Source organism: Bufo gargarizans, chromosome 1 (genome assembly GCF_014858855.1).
Source record: "Bufo gargarizans isolate SCDJY-AF-19 chromosome 1, ASM1485885v1, whole genome shotgun sequence".
Lineage (NCBI taxonomy): Eukaryota > Metazoa > Chordata > Amphibia > Anura > Bufonidae > Bufo > Bufo gargarizans.
Window position 1 is genome coordinate 466,025,049 of NC_058080.1, and position 18,807 is coordinate 466,043,855.

Genomic DNA, 18,807 nt, shown 5'->3' on the forward strand with positions numbered 1-18,807 from the left:
TTCTCCTTTGCCAAAATAATCCATCCCACCTCACAGGTGTGGCATATCGAGGTGGTGATTAGACAGCATGAATATTGCACAGGTGTGCCTTAGACTTCCCACAATAAAAGGCCACTCTGAAATGTGTAGTTTAATCACACAGCACAATTCAACAGATGTCGCAACGTTTAAAGGAACGTCAAATTGGCATGCTGACTGCAGGAATGTCTACCAGATCTGTTGCCCGTGCAATGAATTTTCATATCATTTCATTACCATAAGCCGTCTCCAAAGGCGTTTCAGAGTGTGTTATGGGGGTGCTACAAAGCTTGTGGTCTGGCTCTGTAATGCGACTTCAGCTTGCAGTCTTCTACACAGTTCTTTCTCTCTGAATTGAGCAGGACACAATTAGTGGCTATCTTTCCTTCAGAAAAATGAAGTTGTAATATATGCAAATGAGCCTAGGAGTAATGGGATTGTTGCTGTTACACCAAGAGCAGTTGCTCCTAGAGGCTCATTTTCATATATTAAAACATAATTTTTCTCAGCAATGGGGCCACTTATGAACATGGGACCAACACAGATGTCTTCAGCTGCCAGGTGCACATGTATACTATTCATTAGTGAAATGGCTGGGGCTGTGTTAGGATATATTTTCTATAAAGGGGAGGAAGACAGGAAAAGGGATTTACAAGAGTTGATTGCAATGCATTCTTAGGAATATGTCCAAACGAAGAAAATGTCCAGCACAGGAAATATAATCACAATGCTTTATTGTAGAAATAATTAAAATTCCATCTCCACAAATTCCGGTGTATCTTATGACCAACGCGTTTTGAACTGAAGGATCTTAATCAAGGCATATATATTATGTGAAGACGCCAGATTTAAATGTGGGAGGTGCACCATGGACAAATCATGAGCAAGCATTAATTATACATCCTGTGAATTTATCCCGATGGTCTTACTTCAATTATGTCTATTTAACCCTTGCACAGCACTATCCACATCCACAGAAGGCGTCTCCAAGATATCACAAAATACAAAGATAAGATAAAATCAAAAGATGCAAAGTCAAAATAAAATACAGTGCAATAGAAAAGCTACACATACACATCTATATTTAGTGCGTAAAAATCACTATTAACTAATACGCCTGACAGCACATGGAGAGACTTATACCATCCATTTTAATAAAAACACTCTGGTGTCAGTGGGTTCCAATCACTCCCATGGCTACAACCTGAGCAGGGTATACCCATATCCACATTCGAGCTACGATCTCTGGCCCTTGACATACATTGGGCGTACTAACTTAAAACTGGCCTACAGCATGGCTAACCTGATCCCTAAGGCTGTGGTAATGCTCCAGTACCGGAGCAAGTTACATTTGCCCACATAACTGCAACTCAAAGGATACATGCTCGGAAATATATGGTAGAGCAAAGATACACCCGAGTATTACCCTCAGAGTGAGATGACAGCAATATGATGATACAAAGCTTCTGTGCGTTTATAATGCAGCATGAATTTTTACCCAGCAGGTGCAAAGGTATTGCATTTGAAATTATGAATATTACCTCCTCTTGATGGTCTTTTTATTTTTTCTATACTAATTACTCTGAAATCTGCAGTTGTCCCCCTATGTTTTTGTAAAAAATGACTGGAAGCATTGGACACATTTCTATTCTGTTTTGGATTGGTTATGTCATTTCAATTTTCCAAGACCCGTATATTTAGGCGTCAGATGGTACAGCCTATGTAACTCGTATTACATTTTTTGCAAAAGATCATATAAACTACATTTGTAGTGTTGCAATTAGTACATTAACACTACTGGACAGTTAGTGCTGGCATAAGTTCAACAACTTTACTTTGTTCTTAGGAGAAGCAGGTATATGATTGTCACATGGGACAGCTGCTGCCACCCACAGAAAGTGAAGAGACCAGAGCTACAAATGAGTAAAAAAGCTAAAAAGGGAAACGCTTTTTGCATTCATATACAAATTATTTGGAGACCCAGAATTTGCAGGGGCTGACCCCTGTCAGTCAGTTCGTGTAGGCGTGTGCACACTTACTGCCCCACCATGTCGCACAGGGTTCCAGGCCAGAGAGGGAGCATGAGAAAAAGAGACCAAATTTAAGGGAGATAAATGTATTTTAAAAAAATGTGGATCGAGCAGAAATGTAGGAAAAGCTATTGAGGTGCAAATGTGGGACAAATTACAGAAGTCCAAATGTGGGCCAAAAGAGTCAAGCGGAATTGTGGGGAAAGCTATTGAGGGGCATATGTTGTCCAAAAGAGTATAGCGGAAATGTGGGACAAAGTATTGTAGCTTAAATGTGGTACAACTTGTTTAAGTTTAAGCATTGAATCAAAGGAGGTGGCGCACATCAATTAAAGAAGCTGTTATTCCCTGTCACCTATGCAGAGCAGGGGTTTATTCACATCTAAAATTGTATAATGTCAACCCAAGACTGTAACAGAAAAATTACAGAAATTAATTAACCTGTCTACTTGGTAGAGCAGGGTTCTATGACAGAAAACAATTGTTTATTGTCACCCGAAAATGTAAAATAAAAATTATTGAAATTTATTAAGCTGTCAACTAGGTAGAGGAGGGGTATATTACACCCAAAAATTGGTGAATTTGACCATAAAATGTAACTGACAAATTATATATTTTTTTTAACCGGCCTACTAGGTATAGCAGTGGTACTTCACACCAAAAATTGTTGAATTGCAACTGAAAATGTAACTGACAAATTTATTTTTTTTGTTAACCGGCCTACTAGGTATAGCAGTGGTACTATACACCCAAAAATTGGTGAATTTCACCAGAAAATGTAAATGACAAATAAGTGAAATGATATAAAATAAAACATGTACAAAAAAAATAAAAATATTGATTTATGAGGTGGAGTTCCATATGGAGTAGGCGTTTGAGGAAGTGGTGGACGTTGCGGTGTAGAAGGACGAGATAGCCAACACAGGTTTTTGGTTTTAATTAACATTTTTTTAAATTAAGGTAGACTCCAAAAGAGTGTGAAATATCCAAAATACAAACATGAGCAATTGCGCTGCAGTATAACAATGGCTGGTTAGTGCCAGTATGCATGTCTTTTCTGGACAAGGTACGGACAAGTCCTGAGGGATCCATGCCTGGTTCATTTTAATGTACGTGAGCTTGTCCACATTGGCTGTGGACAGGCGGCTGCACTTGTCTGTGATGACGCCCCCTGCCGTGCTTAACACACGTTCAGATAATACACTGGCTGCAGGGCAGGCCAGCACCTCCAAGGTGTAAAGGGCAAGCTCAGGCCATGTGCCCAATTTGGAGACCCAGAAGTTGAAGGGGGCAGACCCGTCATTCAGTATGTGTAGGCGTGTGCACACATACTGCTCCACCATGTTGGAGAAATGCTGCCTCCTGCTAAGACGTTCCATATCAGCTGGTGGTACTGGTTGTTGTGGCGTGCTGACAAAGCTTTTCCACATTTCGGCCATGCTAACCCTGCCTTCTGAGGTGCTGGTGGTGCCCCAGTTGGGTTGGCGACCTCTTCCTCGTCCTCTGCCTTCGCCTTGTGCTTCCACTGTGCCCCTGCTGACAGGTGGGAATGCCACCAGCAGCGCATCTGCCAGCCGGCGCTTGTACTCGCGCATCTTACGATCGTGCTCCAGTGAGGGAATTAAGGACGGCACATTGTCCTTGTAACGGGGATCCAGCAGCGTGGCCACCCAGTAATCAGCACAAGTTTGCTTATGTGTGCCAGGCTGCCCAGAGGCAACGAAAAGCTGTCCTCTAAGAGAGGTGTATCGTCTGTGTCCTCTGTATCCCCCCATCCACGCACCAGTGACGTCCATGAGCTAGTTTGGGTGCCACCCTGCTGTGAACATGGTTCCGCCTCCTCCATCTCCTCCTCATCCTCCAAAACTGTGGCCTGGCTGGACAATTGTGTACCTTGGGTTTGTGGGTGCAGGAACCCACCCTCGGAGCCACTTGGGAATGACTGGCCGGAAACCCTACGAAATGATCCCTCTTCCTCCTCCTGTGCCACATCCTCTTCCATCATCGCCAGGAGCGTTTTTTCAAGGAGGCATAGAAGTGGGATAGTAACGCTGAGAACGGCGTTATCGGCACTGGCCATGTTGGTGGAGTACTCGAAACAGCGCAACAAGGAACTCAGGTCTCGCATCGAGGCCCAGTTATTGATGGTGAAGTAGTGCTGTTCCGCCGAATGACTCACAGCTGAAACTCCACTATCTCCTGCTGTTGCTTGCACAGTCTAGCCAGCATGTGCAAGGTGGAGTTCCAACTTGTGGGCACGTCGCATATGAGGCGGTGAGTGGGAAGGCCGAAGTTACGCTGCAGCGCTGACAGGAGAGCAGCAGCAGGGTGAGAACGGCGAAAGCGCGCACAGATGGCCCGCACTTTATGCAGCAGCAATGACATATCGGGGTAATTTTAAAGGAATCTCTGCACCACCAAATTCAGTACATGCGCCAGGCAAGGGATGTGCGTCAAATCGGCTAACCCCAGAAACTGCCTGCTATCGTTTACCCCTGGCTGTGCTAAAGTTAGTGGTGAAGGTGTTACGCTGACCGGATGAGGAGCTGGTAGAGGATGAGGAAGCAGAGTAGGAGGAGGAAGCAACAGGAGGCAAACTGAAGCGCCCTGCAATCCTCGGTGGTGGAAGAACATGCGCCAAACTGCTATCCGCCTCAGGCCCAGCCGCCACTGCATTTACCCAGTGTGCTGTTATGGAGATATAATGGCCCTGACCGCGCTTACTGGTCCGCGTATCCGTAGTCAGGTGCACCTTGCCACAGATGGCATTGCGCAGTGCACACCTGATTTTGTCCCCTACTTGGTTGTGCAGGGAAGGGATGGCTCGCCTTGAAAATTACGTCGCCACGACGTACTGTGGGACAGCCACCGCCATAAGACCTTTAAAACTATCCGTGTCCACCAGACAGAATGACAGCATTTCAAAGGCCAGTAATTTAGAAATGCTTGCATTCAGGGCTAGGGATCGCGGGTGGCTAGGGGGGTACTTCCTCTTCCGCTCTAGCGTTTGGGAGATGGAGATCTGAATGCTTCCGTGGGACATTGTGGAGATGCTTGGTGACCCAGGTGTTGGTGTTGCTGGCAGATCCTCTGTTTGCGGGGTGGCAGGTAGCACTGTCACTCCAGAGGTGGATGAAGAGGCCGAGACTGCAGCAGAAGCAGGAGGAGCCAGAGACCTCTCTTGGTTTTTGAGGTGTCTACTCCACTGCAGCTCATGCTTTGCACTTAAATGCCTGGTCATACAGGTTGTGCTCAGGTTGAGAACGTTTATGCCTCGCTTCAGGCTCTGATTGCACAGCGTGCAAACCACTTGTGTCTTGTCGTCAGCACATTGTCTGAAGAACTGCCATGCCAGGGAACTCCTTGGAGCTGGCTTTGGTGTACTCGGTCCCTTGCTGCGGTGGGCAGTAGGAGGTGTATTGTCTAGAGGATGGCCGCTCTGCTTTTGCACCCTGCTCCCTCTTCTGCTGTGCTGGTGGCTCTGTGCGACCACCGCCTCTTCCTCAGAACTACATAGGTCACTCGCATGACCCTGATTCAATGTGGGGTCGAGGACCTCATTGTCCTCCACATCATCTTCCACCCTGCCTTTCTTGTCGGTCTGCACACTTTCGAAAGCCCCAGCAGTTGGCACCTGTGTTTCGTCATCATCCGAGATGTGCTGCGATGGTCCTCCCATGTACTCATCTTGAAAAATAAGTGGTTGGGCATCGGTGTACTCATCTCTTCCACTTCTGGGGCAGGATTAGGTGGACGGCCTTGGGAAACCCTTCTAACAGTCATCAAAAAGCAGAAGAGACTGCTGCATGACTTGGGGCTCAGACTGCTTGGCTGATTTGCAAGGGGGTGAGGTGAAAGACTGATGGACATCGGCTGCAGGTGCCAACTGTGGTCTTCCGGCATGAGACTGGGTGGGAGACAATGTGGAGGAACTGGATCCACTGTTAGCAACCCAATCTACTATCGCCTGTACTTGTTCAGGCCTCACCATTTGTAGAGCCGCATTAGGCCCGACCAAATATCGCTGCAGGTTCTGTCGTCTACTCGCACCTGAGGAAGGGGTTTCACCTATGCGTGTAGCTGGAACAGATCGACCACATCCTCTCCCTGCAACAGGAGCTCCACCAGAAGCACCACGACCTGGGCCACGTCCCTTATTTGACCCTCTCCTCATATTTTTCAAATTTAGGATCTTGCCCTAAATGGGTGTTTAATTAATAGTAGAATAGAACGACAGTATGTAAAGGGTGTATCTCACACGGCCTGAACCAGACTAGGCCTCCATTAAATATTTATTTGCCCAAAATGGCTTCATTTCAAATGGCGGTATTTCAAATGCCTGCATCAAACCCCTGTATGTAGAGGGGGTATCTCACAGGGCATGAACCAGTGTAGGCCTAAATTAAATATTTATTTGCCCAAAATGGATGTATTTCAAATGCCTGAATCAATTCCCTGTATGTAGAGGGATTATCTCACTGGTCATGAACCAGTGTAGGCCTAAATTAAATATTTCTTTGCACAAAATGGATGTATTTCAAATGCCTGAATCAAACCCCTGTATGTAAACATCTAATCCAGATGTTGTAGATTGCCAAAAAGGTGTTTTTTTGGTAACAGAATATGAAAGCTGTATATATTAAACTTGAATTTAACACTTGCAGATCAGGAAAATACTGTTTTTTGAGAAAAAAAAGTGTGTTTTTCAAACCCCAGAAAATGATGGGTGTATTTCTAGCTTAAATTGCACACTGACTAATCAAGATGTTGTAGATTGCCCAAAAAGTGTTTTTTTGGTAACTGAATATGAAAGCTGTATATATTAAAGGATAACTGTCACACTCAGACCCTAATTTCAATTTTCATATATGTAGTTACTAATAACATGATATTCCAGAATCGGTTACTATTAGACTGACTTACCCCATATTTAAGATTCAGCCCTTAGCAACCAGTCTGCATAAAACTGCAATTTCACTATTCAGTTAAGATGGCCGCCACTGCCCTCACCCTGAGGCTAAATCCGCCTGCCCTCACTAGCCAGTAACAATAGCCCCCCCAAAAGTATCAGTAACCAGATACTTTTCAAACCCCAGAAAATGATGGGTGTATTTCTAGCTTAAATTGCACACTGACTAATCAAGATGTTGTAGATTGTTTTTTTTTGGTCAATGGGCTCAGGGCAGGGTAAAACGATTGTGCCCTGCACCCATACAACTATTTCTCTGTAGATCGCTCAGTTAGATTCTCTCCTATTCTCCAGCAGCATCCTCTCCCTACACTTGTAACAGCAGAGTGATGTGCAGCTCTACGTGACAAGCTTATATAGAGGCTGGGTCACATGCACTGGCCAATCACAGCCATGCCAATAGTAGGCATGGCTGTGATGGCCTCTAAGGTCACACAGTTAAACGCTCGTTGATTGGCTGCTCTGCAGCCTTTCAAAAAGCGCCAAGAAAGCGCCGAACACCAAACTTTTACGGAAATGTTGGGGTTCAGGTACAGGGTCCAAAAATCCTAAAGTTCAGTACGAACCCGAACTTTACAGTTTGGGTTCGCTCAACCCTATTCAAGACATCAAATGTTAAGAGTAAAAAAACGAATTTTAGGCATTGCATCTGACGCTTTTTGACAGCAGAGAGATCCTTTTCCTTTCCTATATTGCTTGAAATCTATGGCCTGATTAATAATGTAGAATGTCCTTCTTAAGTAGTTTTCCTTTAATTGAGCTCACCTGGCAAACTAATTATCTCAAGTGTTTGAGATGGATTTCAGTGATCCAAAGAGCCCTGAGACAGACTACCATCCATGAGTTTAATTGAAAAACAAAAAATTGCATCTCTATGACACTTAAATACAATTAGCATTATAATTTGGAATGCGGTGTTGTTATTATCAGATGCCTCATAGTAAATTAGGCACATCTCTGTCCTGTCATGCCCCAGATACTGAAGTCTATGCCAGCTACATTTATGTCACTTTTTGGCAAAAGTCCTAGTTAATCCGTTGGGCGGAGCAAAACCTCACCCCCTCCCGCTAAGCTCCACCCTAAGTTAAGAGAAGTTTAAAGGGAGCCTTTGAGAATTAAGAAAATGAAAATACTTAAATATTACTTTATTATAAATATATTTCAAAATACCTTTCATTAGTTATAATGGCTCATTTTGTCTATGGAGCAATTATTAGGAGATATAAAATAGCCGCCGTCCTATTAGTACACAGAAAACCTGTCCTAACCACACAGGAGGACAAGTTACTTCAGAACACTGAGGTAAAGATCTGTCTCAGCATCCTCTCTGCTCTACTTGTCAGGGATTATGATCCTGAATACAGTATAAAGTATAGTGAGGAGGTAGGGGTGCGGATAATGTGCAGCAGCACTTGTATGCAGTCTCCATTACCACAGCCCCACATCACCACAGTCTGTCCTGTCTGTCCTCTCTGTATTTCATGAACTCCATTCCTAAATAGATTCATCTGAAGTTCTTATCAGCTGTATCCAGGATCATAATCCCTGACAAGTAGAAGAGGAGGATGAGACAGCTCTATAGCTCAGTGTTGTGATTAGTAACTTGTCCTTCTGTGTGATTAGGACAGGTTTTATATGTACTAATAGAACGGCGGCTATTTTATTTCACCTAATGATTGCTCCCTGGACAAAATGAGCCATTATAAATGAAAGGTATTTTGGAATATATTTATAATAAAGTAATATTTAAGTTTTTTAATTTCTTAATTCTCAAAGACCCCCTTTAAACTTCTCTTAACTTAGGGTGGAGCTTAGCGGGAGGGGGTGAGAACCCCTTTAAAAAGTCACAAAGTGGCGTAAAACCTTTTGAAAATTTATCTTTGTATGACTGTTCCCATCTGTTTCCACCTATGATGGAAATGTGTCACATATAATTTTTTCTGCCAGTTAAAACCAGATAGTGACAAACATACCGTATTTTTTGCCCCATAAGACGCACTTTTCCCCCCCAAAAAATGGGGGGGGGAAATGTCCCTGCGTCTTATGGGGCGAATGCTGATAATTTAACATCGCTGGATGCGATGTAGAGCGAGCGTGGGCCGGGGGAGGGACTGGGAGGAGGAGCTGGGGGCCGCGAATAGCAGCGGGGCGGTGCAGTCAGTGTACTATAGCCCCGCCCCGCCGCTCCGGTATACTAATATTAAATGTCTTATTCAGTTAAAATGTATTACATATGCCCCCTCACTCCTAAATTCCTAATAGTACCTTACATCCTATTCCTAGGTTCTGTAATGCCGGCAGGCCGGGCGGGCGGCAGCGTAACTCCTTGATGTCACGTGCCTGCGCCGCCTACTTTATGAATGAAGCAGGCGGCGCAGGCAAGTGACGTCAGTGAGTGACGCGCCGGCCGCCCGCCCGGCCTGCCGGCATTACAGAACCTAGGAATAGGATGTAAGGTACTATTAGGAGTTTAGGAGTGAGGGGGCATATCTAATACATTTTAATTGAATAAGACATTTCATATTTGTATACTGGGGGGGCGGCGGCGGCGGCTGATCCGTGGATGGCACAGTTAAGGGGGGGTCTGTGGATGCTACTGTTATGGGCTGGGGGGCTGTGGATGGCACTGTTATGGGGTGGGGGGGGTCTGTGGATGGCACATATATAACAGTGCCATCCACAGATCCCCCCTATAACAGTGTCCGTCATACACAGATCCCTCCATAACAGTGTCCGTCATCCACAGATCCCCCCATAACAGTGTCCGTCATCCACAGATCCCCCCCATAACAGTGTCCGTCATCCACAGATCCCCCCATAACAGTGTCCGTCATCCACAGATCCCCCCATAACAGTGTCCGTCATCCACAGATCCCCCATAACAGTGTCCGTCATCCACAGATCCCCCCATAACAGTGTCCGTCATCCACAGATCCCCCCCATAACAGTGTCCGTCATCCACAGATCCCCCCCATAACAGTGTCCGTCATCCACAGATCCCCCCCATAACAGTGTCCGTCATCCACAGATCCCCCCATAACAGTGTCCGTCATCCACAGATCCCCCCCATAACAGTGTCTGTCATCCACAGATCCCCCATAACAGTGTCCTTCACAGATCCCCAGTAATAGTGCCACCCACAGACCACCATTAGTTCCAAACCCACCAAAAGCACACCTCTTGGTTAAAAATTTTTTTTTTCTTATTTTCCTCCCCAAAAACCTAGGTGCGTCTTATGGGCCGGTGCGTCTTATAGGGTGAAAAATACGGTATACCTTTTTTCTAATCTGTTTTCATTTTCTGATTGTAGATTTTCTTCTAATTCTATTTCCTGCACGTGATTATGAGGACGGCCATCTTGCCATAGCTGTTGATAACAGCTTTTAGAGATATGCCTTACGGCAGCCACCATGGGCCATTTACATAATGGAAAGGAGGGGGACTCACTGTTTTTTTTATGGGAGAGTTTTCTAGGCATGCTCTGTGACCTGTGCAGAGGTCATTGTACAAAGAAGGTAGATAACATATGATGACCATAACCTATTATGAATGGTGGATGCGGTCTTATCTATATATAGAGGTGTCTGTCATTGTAATACTGCTTTTGATGATAAAGATGAAAAGTGATCTGACCAGACTAATGCCTGAAGCATTTACACACACCAAGGAGAAGCTGATTGTCGGGAAGGAAGCGTTCCTTCATGACAATTGGCTGCTCGTTCAGTGGAGGTGAAGCGCTCTATTTACATGCAGTGATCACCTCCACAGTATACATCAGGCCATATGTCCCACAGCGGCATACATCGTGCGCACAGGAGTACACAGCATCATAGGTTACTATTATACTCTGCGCAATTGTGAACCACAGACATAAGATCACTATCACTATCAAAATCACTGATGGAAATCTTTGACTGAATACCTGTGCGAATAAGGCTATAGAAGTGGCGTCTATTATTAGGCTAGTGCAAAAATGGGAGGATTTTAGATTTTTTTTTTTTATCTACATATTAACATGGTAATATTGTTAACATGAAAACTTGATTTAAACAAAAGGTAATTTTCTGATGACACATTCCCTTTAAAAAACAAGGAACTTGTACTGCATTGGAATTGCGTTGTACAGTTGGCCACATCGCTACACTTGGTCCTCCGGACACTGTTGCTGTGTCACCACATGTTACTGCTTTCCAGAAGGGATGGTAAAGCGTGGTGCACCCCAATGTGAGATTAGTCCAGAGAGTCAAGGTCTGCAATAAAACAGTTTGCCTCCTTACTGGGGGAATGCATGTTCAAAACAATACAGGTAAGGCACTAAATTGGCTTCTCGAATCTTCTCCCTGTCAGAAGAAGGTTTAGTGCTGAGGAAAGGCCTGAGCTAGCTGTCCCTCTCTCTCTCTCAGAAGGCTGGTACCCTGGCAAAAGGGTGGTGGCCCAGGTCATCCTGCAGGAATCCTGGTCACAGGGAAGATGTCCCAGGATTTGTGGCAGAGTATCCCCATCTCAGCATCTTCTTCTGCGCCCTTATGCCATCTGCAGTTTCTTCTACTAAACACTGATACCTATTTGCAGACCAGGGTCGGACTGATCCACCAGAGTACCAAAGGATCCTTCAGTGGACCCAGGCTCTGGTACCATAGTGGGCCCCAAACGTCCAAGATGGTACCAGTCATTTGGCTCTGACTTTGGAGCCAATAGTGTGGCACTATGGTCTAATTCTTTGAATCAAAACCTTTTAGACATTATTGATGAATTGGGGATTGGGCCTTAAGAATAATTTCCTTTGGTGAGCCCAAGGAACCCCAGTCCAACGCTGCTGCAGGCAACTAGGGCCTCTGACTGCTCTTGTTATATAGGAGTTGCTAACTGAACTAGAACCTTCTAGTGAGAGGGGTGGAGTGGAGACGCACAGCCTAAAAGGAAACATTTTTACAATTTCTGTCATAGACTGAGTTTTAATAAAAATCTATGGGAATGACTAAGCAGTTTTTTCCAGACATAATAAGTACACACATCATAAATCACAATGCAAGTTAACCCTTTAAAGTGCAATAAAAGAGTTGATGGCTTTGCATAGTAGCAATAGGGGTAAATGTCCACAAACATCCATAGTCCAAAGTACCCTTGCTCCAAGGGATTATATACCTAAAAGTTTACAGCAATATACACTTTATGTATGCAATGTTGTAAAGTAACTATGTGTAGCCGTTGGATGGTTTTTACTATCCAGTTCCATTACAGCTATCTAGTTTGACTGAGCACAGTCTGGACACCAGATGATTCTCTGGAACAAAATTTGTTATTGCTCATAGTGTTCAGTATAGTTAAATAATAAGGTCCATTTATCCACATTTTAATGCTGACTGTTCACAAGCACATGACATAGCCAGATGTGTGCAGAGACAAAATATATGTTACTTAGAGCTAGAGGAGGTTTTCTAGCCTTTTATCTTTGCAGCAGCAGAGACTAAATACATAGTTCATAATAACTTTGAAAAAAAATGAAGAATCAAAGCAAAATGCCAGTATAAGACAAAACCTCTACAGTGAATGGAATTAGTACAACATTTTGTGTTGTGATAGAGAAGAGCTATATGAGGAGCGAATATTCCGTGAAGGTCTAATAAGATAACATAATCGCTAGAGAAGCAGGATTCCGGACTCTTGGATTATTCACCACTGCCATGTCTGCTAATACGGTGGTATTGAGGGGGAGGGGGAGTCCTCTGTAGATTCACACTGCCCATGGGACATCACAGCTGTCTCAAGGTCCTGAAGGAGCCACAGAGGCTCCCTTTATGGCACCTATGATCTGAAAACTGCATATTTAGTATTCACAGAGCATATCCTCTATAATGCGGAAGCATTGGAATCCTGCATGTAGCTGGCCAGCTAAAACCTGTCCTAGGTTGCTAAAATAGCTTATATGTTTATACAGTTAAACCTGCCAATAACCTTAATACAGTTCCTATGTTTGTGTGTTAAAGACAAAAGCAGAGTTATTTACAGTGACTTCATGTCATATAACTGTTATATATATATATATATATATATATATATATATATATATTTATATTGTGTTCACAGAAACAGAAAAGATAATATGCCTTTAAGATTCATTATATGGATGTGAGGTAAGCTCAATGACACATCAGAAACAACAGAAAGCATAGAGTTAAACTGTTGTTGCTGGGTAGGAGTCTAGACCAATCACAGCCAGCCTCACACACAGCAAGAGTTTTGACTAATCACAGCCAGCCTCACACACAGCCTGTGTGAGAAATTCCCTAGCAGGAGCTGCTAGATTCATTACACCAGAGGAGAGAAACTGAACAGACATTCACTCCACTAAGAGCTGTGTTTTATGGAAGCAGAGAGGCCAAAATAGGTATTTAAAACAGTTATATAATGTTCCTACTGTTAATATAGTGATTAGAACTGTATACTGAACTGGTTATATGTATGTTTACTTACAGTTCCACCGGACAAACGAACTACTGAGCCATACAATCCAAACAAATTGTATACAAATGTGAACTGCTCATACCAGATCATAAGCAATTGTATAGAGAAAACTGCAAACAAAGTAAATCAAGTGAACTATTAGTTAACCTGAGAAATACCTCTCAGAGAAATCATAAACTGCTTAAATAACTTAAAGTGAGAGTACAGATACTCAAGAGAGAAATATATCCACCATTTTATGTTGAATGACAAGATTGAACAGTTGAATCACCATCTTATGTATATTGCCATTTTATGAATCTTTATGCAACACGTGTTTTGTACATGGACTATCTGCTGCGGAGGCGGCGGTGTTATATAAAGAAAAGTTGACGTTAATAAGTGTGAGTAAGAAACAGTCTGGTTGGACTAAAAAGTTAGAGATATCAAAATTCTTCTAATGCCACAGCGCAAAAGGCATTTCATAGTGCTGCGCCTGCCACAGAGGGGGAGCAGGGTCACTAGTGGGGTGACAGGTGGATGGGGGATCAGGGACACTAGTGGGGTGATAGGAGGAGGTCCTCGGGCAGCTTGCCCCGCTCTCCTTACAACAGCCACCCCTGGAGCCAGCCCCTTCTCCTTCCAGCTCCCTCCGGCTTCCCCTGCTGCAGGACCTGTATCGCTCCAGCGCGCGCCTATACCAACCAATAACAAAGCTCCTTGCTTTGTCACACGGGTCGCATGACACATCTTGACGGGCTGGATTTGGCCCACGGGCCATAAGTTGGGCATCACTGTTCTAAAGCCTTTTGTGGCATGTATAAGTGGAAAAAAATAAGGGCCTATTTGCCGTTCAGCGGTGCAGTTATATGTTCTAAAGCCCTTTTCGTTGTGTAATAGTGGCCAAAAATATATATATTTGCCATTCAGCGGTGCAGTTATATGTTCTAAACCCCTTTTTATCGTGTATTAGTGGTAAAAGAAAAATATATTTGCCGTTCAACCATGCAGTTATTTGTTCTAAAGCCCTTTTTGGCGTGTATTAGTGGCAAAAAATATATATATTTTCAGTTCTGTGGATTTGTTCTAAAGCCATTTTTAGCATGTATTAGTGGGGAAAAAGAAAAAGGGCTTATTAGTCGTGTGTTGAAGTGAGAAAATTACAGATCTTTTTGGTGTGTATTAGTGGCAAAAAATAATATTTGCCTTTCAGCGGTGCGGTTTGTACTACAGCCATTTACAGGGTGTATTAATAGGATAGATACATACGTCCTATTAGCCATTCTTCTGTGAATTGTGATTGTTATATTTATTTCTTTGGGGTGTAGTAATAGGAATAAGAATATAGGAAAATTGATGGGTGATTGTATACTCTCTCCTGTATGAACCGAATAAACGGAGTCACACAGGGGAGAAACAGCTCTGTGTCCTTCATCAAGAAATCGAATCCTGGCTCTCTCCACGACAACTAAAAATCCAGACCATGGTGACCGACAATGGGAAGAACATGGTGTCGGCGCTGCGGAGGGCTGAGCCATGAGCCCTGCATGGCACATGTGTTCAATCTGGTTGTCAAGCAGTTCCTAAAGTCTTCCACCCATCTACAAGACATCCTAAAAATTGTCAGGAAACTACATGCACTTCAGCAACTTGTACACCGCAAAGCACACCCTCCTTGAGCTACAGCGGCAGAACAGCATCCCCCAACATAGGCTGATATATGAGGTTTCCACCCGTTGGAATTCCTCCCTCCATATGTTGGACCGACTATACGAACAGAGAAAGGCCATAAACGATTTCTTGATGATCCAAGCAGACAGGAGTACTCCCCTGTGTAACTTCGATGTCAGCCAGTGACAGCTCATGCGTGACACCTGCCGTTTGCTCAGGCCCTTTGAGGAGGCAATGTTATTTGTCAGTCGCCAGGACTACGGGATGAACAACGTCATTCCACTGTGTCATGTCCGGGAACAGATGCTGGTAAATCTGGCTGGTCAGGGGACTGGAGACGTGGCACCTAGAAAGATGCCGGCAGAGTTTGATACGTTTGTCTGTCAAGATCTCTGTTTACAGTCAGTGAACGGGAACATCATTTATCGCAAGGATATGCAAACACCTACCGATGTAGCTTGAAGTAGGTCATCGGCATGAAGTAGTCATTTTCACAGCTCAAAGTATCCTCCCAGAAGCTTGATCTCTGCACATCGATGGTCTGCATTGTCTAAAAGAAAAATCCTGCAGTGCACCCCCTAGGTGGAAACTCTTGATTCGGCACAGGCTGCTTTGCTCCTTCAAAAACAATAGACTCATACACCAGACTGAAAGAGTATTCCAAGCACCTGTCTGCCGACATAGCTGCCGAGAAAGCAGAAGGGTCTTGCCTTTAAAGTGGGCTCAGAGCTGAACCTAAAAGCTAAATTTTCCTGTTTACCTGGACTCAAAGGAAAGGACAGCTATCCACTGGCTGTGCTCATACAGATTTCATCCAAGCCTCCACTCACCAAGGCAAGCATAGAGGACCGGATTGTGTGGACAAGTTGGTTCTGCGGGACGTGCACAGAGGACGATCTATTGGAGGTGTGACCAAAGACATTTACTTGCCTCCCGCTCTTCTTGTATAACGGCTCCAAGACGCTCACGGCTTTCGTAGGAACGTAATTTCAAAGAAATTTGGACTGTTTCGGTAAGCTGGTGATCAGTTCTCAGGACCTTACGTGGGTAGCAGCGATGTGGACTAGGCATGACGTGTCTGGATCAGTGTTGGCCACAGAGTTTGTATTCTCTGTGCTCGTCGAACCTTGCATGGACATTTCTTATGCTATCCACACAGAGGACTTCAAGACTTTATGAAATGATATTCATAAATCAAAGAACGTGGTCACGTTGGAGAAGTGGACAATTTATTCCAATGTCTTTATTCGCATTTCTTCGGACACTTTAAAATCCACTTACCCAGCTCGTCAAGGTGACGGCATCTGTGGAATCAGCGCATTGTAAAGGAAAAGTGAAGTTCCTCAGTAAGGACTACCTGATTTGAGTGCTGGGATTCATCACGGAGCTGGCAATCAATAACATCCAGTATTGAACACATGGATAACTCTCATCTCGGACGTTGTCCACAATGTTCGGGACCCCCGGACGTCTTACATGTCTTAGACATGATCCCTGCAGTGCTTACTACATGTTATACTGCTTCTTACCGTTCTGTTACAGCGGCTGTGAGACCTGCACATACTAAGGCTTATTTATGAAGATTTTCGGGTGTTGCCTATACCGACCAGTTACCTTCCAGCTGTGATTGTGTAGCCTGCACTGTAGGAATGAGCTGGAGTCGGCTTGTTTGCTGGACTGTCCTCCAGTTATCAGCTATAACCCCATACATTTAATGATCAATATGCATTACCATCGTGGTGAACCCGACACTGGTCGTTAATCCATTCTTGTTGATGAAGCACTTTTTTTTTTCAGTTTGTATTTTAAATCTTGTGGTTTTGCCCCTTCTGTGTTGTATTTTATGTGTGTTAATGTCCTGTCCTGTAAAATAAATGTTTTGTTTTCTCCCCTGTTAAACAAAAAAAAAATAAGAATTGACTTGTGATTTGGTAGCCAAAAGGACGTGTGGGTACAAAACACAGAAGACATGCAAATATTCCATTCACGTGTCATATCTGTTTTGTATCTGCAATGGCCAGGATACGAATTGTTAATGTTCTGTATTTGTTGTGATGCCAATTGCAGCGTGCGCAGGGTACTATCCCAGGGCCCTTCCAAGGTGTTATAATGCACGTCCCAGATTAGGAATGCCAGAGTGGTGTAATGGCCTATAAAGTCTCTGCAGGGTGGTTATAATTGTGTTACGGCGTCTCCTACCTGGGTACGGCTGGATTCCTGGCTCCTGGCTCACTTGCTATAAAGTTGAGTGTAGTGATAGTAGGAGTAATAGAGGAATTTTGCAGAAGAAATTATGTCCAGACCTTTAGATGAAGTTTAAACGTTGCTTTACTTGACATAACTTTCATCCAAGCAGTATACAGCGTTGGTCTCTTGGTCCCAGCAGGTTTTGGGTATAATTGGCAGGAATGAATACTTCTGCTTTAAATCTGGAGCTTGCAGGATAAACGTCTGCTTGGTAGCTCTGTAACTATGGCAAGGTTAGCTTCTGCACTTATCTGTAACTTTTGCTTTGTGGGGACAGACTAGCTGAGGAGGAATTGGCTTCTCCTAGGACTCTGGACTTATCTCACAGATGGAGTCTCAGGGGATGCTTTTTTTTCTGAAACTCTGGAGTTTGTAGTTTCTGCTTTCCTCGTCCAGCAGAGCTGAAGGTGCTCAGAGTGGGTATGTGGCAAAGTCTCAGCTGAGACTCGGTCCTTGCTGTCTTCCCTATGCAGGGGAGCTCCACACACACACACACACACACTACCCCTAGCAGGGGGTGGGCTACACTGACTAACTTCCTTCTCCACCCATGCTGCAGGATGTGGGAATTGCTCACTTCACTCACATAGGGGGGGCTAAGCTGGAATAATCCTAGATTCACTAAACACTAAACTTGTACTTGCCAATGAGTTGCAGCCACCTAGTGGTAACCAGGCAAATTACAGGAACAATTACATTTAACATGGTTTTGTATGCACATTTGTGGAAGACATAAGCAAAATCACATCTGATGACAGTGTAAAAGCTCTTAGAAGATAGTAGCGGGGTAGGGGCATGCAGTAACACAATTATGGGGTGTTACAGATCCACTCCTGTTCCTGATACTGATGGATTACTGACCAAATGCTGACCGAGTGAAGCGGATGCTGAACAGACAGGATCCATTTTTGGGGGGTTATTGTTCTGACGGATCAGAGGAAGGGCAAAATAATCAGTGATGTCAACACAATCTTACTGCTGACACCCTCTCCACTCTGTCGGGGGGCTCTACTTGTATAAGAGTTTATTAGAACAGGTTCTGTAGACATCTATGTGGAATCAGCTGACGACGGTGTAAAAGGAGTGCGCTTCTTCTTAGCGCTAACATCGACCTGTAAGGCTGAGTTCATACTTGAGTTATTTGGTCAGTTTTGGCCCTGTGACTGCCCAAATAAGTGAAGTATGCAGTGATTATAGGAGCGACGCCTGTCATCTGCATGTCATACTGACTTACAGTATTATTTCACTACCACAGCGGACTTACTATACGCATTACTGCAAGGCAGAGTGTTCTACACCACTATAAAGGCTCTCTGCAGCCAGGAAATAGCCATTTTGTTACGCGATTCGCCGCAAATAAATTCAGATCGAAGCAAATATTTTTGAAAAATTCGGTGAACTGGCCTAAGGACTCTTGCACGTTTTTTT